The 10243-nt window shown below is 54.6% G+C and overlaps 1 protein-coding gene across 2 annotated transcripts in view; it reads right to left on the bottom strand.

The window, feature by feature from the left end:
* Positions 1-10243, bottom strand: part of FAM107A (family with sequence similarity 107 member A) — a 63593-nt gene that overhangs the window by 51933 nt on the left and 1417 nt on the right. The window lies entirely within an intron of this gene.

Genomic DNA, 10243 nt, shown 5'->3' with positions numbered 1-10243 from the left:
AAATGGAATTTCCCCAGGGAAATCATGACGGATGTGGGCCCACATAAACCCACCGGGCGTGGGAGAGAGAGATGCCCCTCCTGCGGCCGCCGTCACCCCGCCTTCAGTTGTTGCCCTCCTGGAAGGCACCCTCCGCTGATGGTTGCACACCTGTATGGCCAGCCGTCCCTCCTCCCGGAAACGCCAGCCCTGGAGCCGGCTGCCACCGCCGCCCGATAAAAAACCACAGACACCGGGCGCTCTCGCTTTGCGGAGCTCTGTGCGGTCTGGTCTGTTGTGAACCCATTTTGTAGATGAGGAAGCTGAGGCTAAGTGTGGCCAAGGAAGTGGCCAAAGTGAGTAAGGGAAGCCAGGGCCTGGCTTCCCCAGCCAGGTTCTTAACATTATACCAGGACTGCCTCCCACCAGCGGACCACAGAGCTCCCAAGCCCAGTGAACAGGCCAATCTCCTTGGCCTGGGTCCCAAGCCACCTCTATCCAGCAGTACCTGGCCTCTGCCTCCTGCCCAGGCCTGGCCCTGGCTTGGCATCAGAGGAGAGGGAGCCTGAGGTTCAAGGCACGATTCCTTTGGCTGTGCTGGCCTGGCCCAGCCCCACAAACCAATAGCACAAATGTCCGAGGGGAGGCACTCCCGTTGACCCTATAGGGCAGAGAACTGTCCCAGAGGGTTTCCAAGTGGCTGGTGGGTTGGAACCGCCAACCTTTTGGTCAGCAGGCAAGAGTTGTAACCACTGCACTACCCAGGCTCCCGTCTCCAGCACCCACCCACTGCCATAAGGTGGATTCTGACTCATAGTGACCCTATAGGACAGGGTAGAACTGCCCCTGTGGGTTTCTGAGATGGTAACTCTTTCTAGGAGCAGAAAGCCTCACCTTTCTCCCATGGAGTGGCTGGTGTTTTCAAACTGATGACCTTGCAGTTAGCAGTCCCACTGGTAATCCACCACCATCAGTTAACATGGTTAAAATAACTAGCTCCACTGTGAGTCCTGCTTAAGATCATTATTTTTTAAAATCTGTGTTCATGAATCGAGGGTACAATTTTCTGGCAGCTGGTGAGAAAGTGTTTTTTCCCCTAGTCCCCATGCAGTCAGTCAGTGTCTCCCTGAGCTGCTGTGACTACCCAGGGACACGGGGCTGGGCTCTCCCTGCACCCCAGGTGGGCAGAGGCGGCCTGTGGCTCACATTGTGAGCTTCCTCAGGATCAAAGTGCCAGCAAGAGCAGGCCGGCTCAGTGTTCGTCTTGGCCTCCTCTTAGATTCCAGATGACAAAGGAAAGCTCCAGCACCCAGTCCTCCTCCCTCCTCCCAGAGCCTGTTCTGAAAGCAGATCTGGGCCCCTGGGAGGGAGAGGGGGGGGTGTTGGTTTCCGCCTGCAAGAAAGCAGCCTTTTGATTCGGTCCTTCCGGCCCCACCTCTAAGCCCTTTCAAGATGGAAATTAAATTCATCTGAACTTCAGGTCTTGGTCCCAGCGGGACTGAAACCATCAGGCTGGGAGGCACAGTTTCAACCCTGACACTCAAAAAGCAAGTCAAGGAGCACTGAGATGGTGAGGCCAGATGTACACAGGTTCAAGTCCCGGCCCTGGCACTCATGGCTGGCTGTGTGCTCATGAGCAGCTGACTCAGCTTCTCTGAGAGTGGGTGAAACGGGCATACATATCTCTTTGGTAGGGCTTCCGGAGAAGATTTGAGGGCAAAGAGTGGGAGTTCAGTTTTTGAAAGGTGTTTTCCTCCTAGGAGAAGCCCTTTTGTGGAGCCTGGGGGAGTGGCGGCCGGGGTGGTGGTGGTTGGGGGGAGGAGTACTGTCTTTTGCAACAGTGTGGGCAGACAGTCCTGCTCAAGGGCGCAGGGCAAGGCTGCACTGCACTGGGCCAGGTGTCTGCAAGACCAGGGCTTCCGGTGCACCTGGAAGGGATCTGAAACACCTCCTTGCATTCCATTGTGATCTCTGCTGGCCCCTGGCAGCTCTGAAGCGGGACCAGGCACCTGGCGAGCTGTTTGTGCCTGGCCTGGCTCTGCACCTGGGCAGGGCCACCGACAGGGGGTGATTGCTCCCAGCTGGTCTTCCTCTCCGTGGGCTGTATATTACCCTGCTTTGGCCAGGGAGGAACCGAGACCCAGAGAGGAAGCCGGTCTTGCCCAAGGTCACTCAGGACCTCTGAGGCAGAGATGTTTTCTTTTGTTGTTTGGTTTTTTTTCATATTAGTGAACAGGAAAGACTGGCCTGAGAGGAGGTGATGACATCAAGAAAAGGATTTAACCCACCAGTGGCCCGAGAGAAGGATACGGGTGACCATCTTCCTCCTCCTCCTCCTCTCTGGAGGCATTGAACTATCAAGGGATGGGGGGAGGGTGGGGGTCGCAAAAAGAGTCCCAACAGGGACTGGGGAATAGTAAGGGTTCTAAAATTGATGGCAAGGAGGGTGTAGCTTTTCTGGTCGTTGTTTGATCAATCGAATTGTATCTGAGAGGAATTACTGAGAGATGAGCGATGGGTAAATACGATAGTTGGGGCAGGAGGAAAGAAAAAAGAAAGAATAAGAAAGAAAAAAATGTATATATGTAGATATTTATATAGGTGAATATATAAATATAGGTGTATTTGTTTATGTATACATATATAAATACAACAAGGAAGCAGATAGACTTTGGGCCGCTACTTCAATCTTACCTCAGTACAAGAACCATTTGTTCTAACAGTGTGGCGCTGTATGATATTCATCTTCCTGACACTATTGCTGAAGACAAAATGGGTGGGTAAGTAAATGTGAGGAAAGGTGATGGTGCCATGAGGTAGTTAGTTTATTGTGCCAACCTGGCTGATAAACACATGTGGGGTTAATTGAAGGGCGGAGGGATAAATGGCTCTGTGATCCTCGCCTTTCAAGTTCTCGGGTCTCTGGCTTTGTGATGGTCAGACCAGGGTGCAGCTGCCTTAGCAGTTCCCTGCTTCAGCTGGCAAGGGGGGTCGGGGTGAGGGAGCTGAAAGCATTGATGACTCAAGGGGATGGAACAACAGAATTGTATGTGAATAGATATATTGGATGGTATAAGAAATGGCAAAAAATAAAAAGGTTCCTGGAGGGTAGGGTGGGGGAGGGAGGGAATAAAGGGGAACTGATGTCAAGGAGTTCAAGAAGAAAGAAAATGAAACTGATTGTGGTAGCAATTGTACAGTACAGCTTGATGTGATTTAACTATGGAATGTTATGATATCTGTAAGAGCTCCCATAAAATGTTTTAAATAATAAGGTCAGGAGGGAGGGAGAGAGGCCCCAGGTTGGGGAGGATGGCCTGGGAATTGCCCCAGTCTGCTTCCAGTGGGTTTTCTCTGATCTCCAGCGTCTGTCTCTCCCCCTCTTGGTCTCTTCCTCAGCAACAGTTTGAATGACGGAGCAAAGGGGAGGGGAATAAAGAATGCTTTCCTTGGCTGAAGAGTCTGAAGCAGAGACACAGATTGGGGGGGAAGCGAGGCATGGGGTGGGTAGGTAGCAGGGCATGGGGAGCTAAGGGGGCACTGGAACCAAATCCCACGGCAGCCCCAGACCCCAGAAGGAGGAGCTGGGAGGCCCCCCCTAAGCTATTGAGAAAGATCTAGCAAACCAAGGGGTTCATTCATTTCTGGACATGGGGCACACCTCTCATGCCTCCAGGCTTTTGTTCGATGCTGGTGGTCTGTGGAGAGCCCCTCCTCTCCTGGTTAACCCTAGCGTGCTTCAGTCCCAGCTCCGGCTTTCTGGTGAACTAGCGCGCTTCAGTCCTGGGCTCCGGCAGCCCGACGCTCTTGTTCTATGCCCCCTTCAGCACAGCACTCAGCGCCTGCCCTGCCCTGTGCTTGCTGGTGACGCATGTCTTTCCCTCTGGGCTGGGCATCCAAGCACAGGGCCCAAGTCCTATTCACCAGTCTGTCCCCAGTGCCCAGGACCCCAGGACCCTAAAGGGGTGCAGTCAGCATTAGACTGGATGATGAGCAAGCAGCAAGGAGGGTTACCTTCTGCTAGGAAGGCATGCAGGTGGGAGCGAGCGAGCAAGCGCGAGAGCATGAATTGGCATCAGAGGCTTAGAGCTTCTGGAAGAAGTTGGGGCATGTGTGGGCGCCTAGCAGATGGGGGTGGGTCCCTGGGTGATGGCAACCCCTCCCAAACCTGGAAAGCCTGCTAGATCCTACATGGCAGTAAACCTGCACCTCCGCCATGAGCTTGGCCTTCAAACCCTACCCTCCAGTCAGCTCCATGGGAAATCAGCCTCCCCCCTCTCCTTCCACTGCAGCCTCTCTCGATTTACTGAGCACCTGCTATGCGCAAAACATAGTGAGCAAAAATCAAACGTCTCCTATCCCTCCTGGATAAATTGGAAGAACAAATATGAGAAAGAACATTGGGTGGCGCTGTGGAGAGATGGAGGGCTTTGGGAGCACAGTGGGGTCTGTCCCAGGCTGGGGCAGTCAGGAGAGTAGTGCGCTCTGGGGGTCCTTGGGGTGGGGTTTGTTGTTCTTTCCTAACTGCCAGTGGGCTGGACCCTGACTCACGGGGACCGTATCCACGATGGAACCAACACTACCTCTCCCTGCACCATCCCATGACCGGGCAGATAATCCTGTGGTTTTCATGGCTGCTTCAGATCACCAGGCCTTTCTTCCTAGCCCATCTGGGAGTCCTGTCCAGCCTACCTCTCTCTCCCGCCCCTCCCCGGTTACTCCGGATAATCCTACAGGTGTGTAGGGCCTGTGAGCCCAGCTACACAAATGCAGCTCTGAGATAAGCTGGATAAATGGGGTGGGGTGAGAAGGGTCCACCCCCATATTTCAGTCATTGGCCCTGGATAGATGCCTGGGATCCACTCGGGGGAGGCTTCCTGGAAGAAGTGTCAGCTGAGCTGCAGCTGGGTTTTCCTTCTTTCCTCCCTTCCTTCCCCTCCTTCCTTCCCTCCCTCCGCTTCTCCTCCTTAGCGCCCCCCCAGCCTTCCTCATTTGCGTCCTCCTTGTCCTGAGCTGGGCAGTGAGCCACAAGGGCGGCAGGGAGGGGTTCCTGCAGGGTTGTGAGGGACGACACAGAGCGCACACAGCAGCCTTTCTTGGGCAGTTCTGACCAGCAGCTGTACCTGTGGCCCCGCTGCTAGGGGCAGGCTGGGTCTCCACCGGCCTCACCCATCTCCTCGGGAGCCCTGGTGGTGCTCTCGGGTAAACTGGAACTGCTAACCACAGGGTGGGCACTTCAAACCCACCAGCCCCACTGAAGGAGGAAGATGAGGCTATCTGATCCCATAAAGATTTACAGCCTCAGAAAGCCTAGCCAGAGGGGTGCAGTGGGCAGCACTCACTCTATGGCAGTGGGTGGTTTCCATCCATCTACTGATGGCCTTTGTGCAGTGCCCAACCTGCACATCTTCCTGCGAGCGAGGGTCTCCTCCTGAGCCAGCGTAGAGAAGGCCCAGGGCAGAAGAGAATGAAAGTCCCACTGGGAGACCCCGAAAAACAGACAAATTGCCCACCAAATGCCCCCTTCAGCTGTCATCAGCCCACTCCCTCACTTCTCCCCACCCCTCCATCTCTGGGCCTCCCCAAGGAAGAAATTTGGCCTCTAACCTTTCCAAGGGTGTTAGACCAGGGTATTCTGAGGGTAGTGGAGGTGGGGGGTGGGGCTGGGGCAGGGAGGATGGTTCACAGCGAGCCTGTTTACCACTCTTCCCAGGCTGAGAGGACCCCCCCTTCTGGGGTTTTCTATCCAGGGGTAAACGGACAGAAAGAAACGCGCTCTGGCACAGAACGACAGTGTCCAGGGCTTGAAACACTGAGCTCACCATCCCAGCATGTGCCCTGGAGGCAAACCCGTGCCCTTCCAGACCCAGATGTCCCTTTGGTTGGCACGAAGAGGCAGGGCTGGCCTCACAGCCGCACATGACCCCATGGGCCCCTCCCTTGGCTTCATGCTCTCCTGTTACCACCCTGAGCTTCAGCATCTTTGGGCAAGGGACCTGTCTTTTCTTTCTGCAGGTGGTGAGTCTTCGAAGGACAAAGTGCCTGAACTTCACTGCTGGGCTTCCGCAGAAAGAGGTAGGAAGCTCCCTTCCCAATCGAGAATTGGAGTCTTTTTTTTTTTCCTTTTAACTGTGGTTAGAGAGAAGCAGGGGTCCCTGAATGGTGCAAAGGACTAAGAAGGTCACCCGCCAACTGAAAGAAAGGTTGCCAGTTCAAGTCCACGGAGAGTCTCGAAAGACCTGGCGACCTAGGCCTGAACAGTCTGTCACCGAAAAGCCTCCGTGGTGTAGTTTGACTCTGACTCATGGGGTAGCCTGGGGTCAGGATCCACTTAATGGTGACATTTTGGGGAGGGGTGGAGAAAGAGTGACTGAATGACAGGCTTTTTCATTCCAGGCACTTTCCAAGAACCCCCCACCTGACAGAATGGGCCTCAGTTTCTTCAGCTGTATAACGGGGAAGGCAGGTGACTTGAAATAAGGAGACAGTGGACCTGGCCCATGACTGGGCAGGTTTCAGTGTGACCCCTGAACCTGCCCTTCCTTGCCAATGGGGTGTAAAGCCCTGCCCACGGGACACTGGTGAGGATTATAGAGAAAGGTAGAGTGTTGAATTCAACCTCAGGCAGGTCTGCAGGCCTCAGGGCCTGCACTGAGACCCAGGCATTTGTGGGTGGGACAGGCCTGGAGGACAGATCGCTGGAGGGTTGCCAATTGCTATGTGTGTGGTGATGGCAGCCTCTCCCCTGTATGGCTGAGGTGGGGGCTAGAGGTCAAACAAGCAGAAAGAAGGACCTACCACAGTGGGGGGATGAGGACAGTGCTCAATACTGGCCCTTGCTCCCTGCCCCCTTCTCCTCCTCCAGCATACCTGGTGGGACGCCATGCGCACAGGTCAGAGGACACTTAAAAGGGCGTGGAACTCAGAGACACTGGGTGTGGAGAGGGGTGGGGGGGCGGCTGACTCCCCCTCCACGGCCTCCTCAGCTCAGTGAGGGGGTTGAGAGTAGGGGTAGAGTGGGTGAAGGTCTCTCCTTCCCTTCCCCTGAGTGCCCCATAAACTTCGCTTAGCCTCGTGGGAGCCTTGAGCCCTGAGGATTGGGTGCTTGTCCCCAGAGCGCCCCCCTCACCCCGGGATGGCAGGCAGGGAGGGGTGCTGGTGGGCAGGGGGTCAGGGAGAGCCTCCTAAGGTGAGCTCACGTGTGCACTGTGAGCTGGGCCCTGGCGAGGCAGCGCCCTCCGCATTCGGCCTTGGAACGCGGGGTTCCTGGGAGCCTCCATTGTGGCAGGGCCCAGCCAGATGTGCGCCTTTTCAGAGCCAACACCCCCTCTCAGGCCATTTACCAAACCTAGCTACAGCTCCCATCGTTTTCCCCCTTTAATTTCACTCAAGGACACTTTCTTCTAATGAAGACAAACGCAAATTGTTGCGTGCCTTGGCAAACACCAGCAGGGGCAGGACTCCTTCCAGAGTGAAGAGAGTGGGGCTGCTCAGGGCCATTGAGTTTTTGTGTGGACGGCTGCCCCCTAAAATTCTCTTACTGCCCCTCCCCCATGGCAGCCTCTGACCAGTCACCCTACCCCACAGTTGTACACTCTGTTCCTAGTTGTCATTCGTTCCCTTGCCGGTCATTCTTGGAGAGAAGGCTGGATCACATCCTGGAAGGCATTCCAGTTAATATTTTGCTGCTGTTGTTGTTAGGCACCATTGAGTTGGCCCCAGCCCATAGCGACCCTGTGCACACACAACAAAACCCTGCCCGGCCCTGCGCCTCCCTCGCAAGGGTTCCCGTGCCTAAGCCCATTGATGCGGCCACTGGGTCACTCCATCTTGTTGAGGGCCTTCCTGTTTGTCACCGCCGTCCCACCCCCTTCAGCAAACACGATATCCTCTAGCACCGGTTTCTCCTGACAATGTGTCCACAGCATCTAAGTCAGCGGTTCTCCACCTGCCTCAGGCCGCGACCCTTTCATACAGGTCCTCATGTGGTGAGGACCACCCCCAACCATAACATTATTTTTTTTGCTACTTTATCACTGTCATTTTGCTACTGTTATGAATCAGGCAACCCCTGTGAAAAGGTCATTAGATCCCCAAAGGGGTCGCGACCCACAGGTTGAGAACCACTATCTAAGTCAATATTTTAGAATTGTGATGAACCGATACTGGGAAGATCCAGAGGACAGCAGAGAAGGCCTGGTGGCGTACTGGCTACGCATAGGGCAGCTAACTGCAAGACCAGCAGTTCAAAACCACCAGCTGCTCTGTGGAGAAAGAGGAGGCTTTCTATCCCTGTAAAGAGTTACAGTCTCCGAAGCCTGTGGGGCCAGTTCTACCCAGTCCTATCGGGGCCCTCTGAATCAGCATCGACTTGGTGGCAGTGAGTCTGTTTTGGGTTTTTTTAGAGAGCAGTGGGGTGAGCTTCCTAGGACAGGCTGGTGGGAGATTCGGTGCTGAGCCCTGGCATTATGTTCCCCAAAGCCTGGCCTGTCACGGACATTGCCCAGAGGACACCTGGACCCTGGCCTCAGGAAAGAGAGAGGGAGGTCATGCTGCTGAGCATCCAGGGGGCAGTCTGCGTTGCTCACAGCCCTTGTTCCAAGCTCTGCCACTGACTGGACCTCAGTTTTCTTACCTGCCCTCCGAATGCTAATGATGCCCTCGCTGTCCCCAGGCTGCCCTACTTGTGAGGTGCAGAGGGGTTGCAGAGGTGTGAGAGGATCAAACCCAGGGAGAGGGGACACGGAGCGGCCACTGTGCCTACTGAGGCACATCCATGGCTTCAGGTAGGCTTTGCACCGACAGCCCGAGGAGCATCTGTCCTCAGTTTCTGGAAGCGCACTGCCTTGTCCAAGGCTGCAGGCAGTATGTGGAGACGCTGCACAGGCTAGTAGGCATCTAAAATCCACGGTTCCAACCTTTATGGGCTTCCACAAAGGTGGGGGAAGGGACGGCACGTGGCTTCTATCCTAAGTGCTAATTCTGGTGGGTAGGTGAAGGAGGCTTGGAATGCTGTGTTGAGGAATCTAAAGCAGTGTCTGGGTGTAGTGGGGAGAAGTGTAGGAATCGATTTATAATGTCTGTCATGGGTGAGGGAACAAGGACAGGTCGCACATGGGCCACTTACGGGTGCTTGCCATTCCTGGCAGATATGAGTTAGTGTTTTCCAGGTCTGGGAAATCCGTTTCCAAGGTGACCCTTCTCCCATGGTCACATGCAATAGATACGAGGGAGTTTCAAAAAGTTTGTGGAAAAAAGGAAAGAAGAATGGAAAAATTTCCACAACGTATATGAAGCTCCCTCGTATAGCATCTAAAGGCTCGGCTCATTCTCCCCAGAAGCAGGAGGAACAGGAAGAATGTCTAAAAGCCTGGGCTCAAGGCTTGGCTGGGGAAGGAGGCAACTCTGGGACTCCTGGGTCTGGGTCCCATCCTCCACTTGTCCTGGCTGCTGATCCTAGCGCCCAGTGACCCACACTGACCCCTGCAGGAAGGAGTGGGAATTGCGGAGAAAACAATAGCTCCGGCATATCACGCTTCAGGGATAATGCTGTGGAAGATGCTGAGGGAGGCAGGTGCTACAGGAACTGACTGTGAGCCTGTAACTAAGCTGGGGTGGGAAGCAGAGGCTGGCACTGGAAGGCCCTTAGGGATTACCTAGGCAACACCTTCATTTCACAGACGACTGGAGAACGTCCCTTTTAAGGGTCCACGATACAGTTTACTTTACATTTGAAAAATATGGGGCGACTGGGTTGGTGGAAAGTTTGGAATAAAAATCGCACCCTTTCCCCCACTAGCTACATCATCATGGTGATGAAATCACATTTTGTTCAGAGCCTCATTCTCTCATCTTTAAAATGGGCTCAGAGGATCACCGTCTCCTGTTGATGGAGAGTGCGTGGGGAGCCAGGCATCAGGCTGAGCCCTTTGTGAGCATCGTCTCACAGAACCTCCCACGAAGTGGGTACCAGCTCCAGGCTACAGGTGAGAATACGAGCTCCAGAAGAGGCAGGTAAGCTAGCCAAGACACAGGCCGCCCAACTCCTCTGGTGAGTTCACTGAGCCCTGAATGTGAGTGGGAAAGGGGTGGGTTGGGGTGGATAAATGCAGATTCCCAGGTCTTGCCTGGAGTCTCTGATCCAGGAGGTCTGGAATGTTTTACAAGGTCCCCTCCCATCATTCCCCACGGCATAAAGTTGAGGTTGGGGGCCCACAGTTATCTTCTGGGCTGGTGGCACTGTCTAGTGAGAGCCCGGCGTACA

The sequence above is a fragment of the Echinops telfairi genome, unplaced genomic scaffold (genome assembly GCF_000313985.2).
Source record: "Echinops telfairi isolate 266 unplaced genomic scaffold, ASM31398v2 ScPeMD7_31;HRSCAF=116, whole genome shotgun sequence".
Lineage (NCBI taxonomy): Eukaryota > Metazoa > Chordata > Mammalia > Afrosoricida > Tenrecidae > Echinops > Echinops telfairi.
This window is presented reverse-complemented; position numbering and strand designations above follow the sequence as displayed.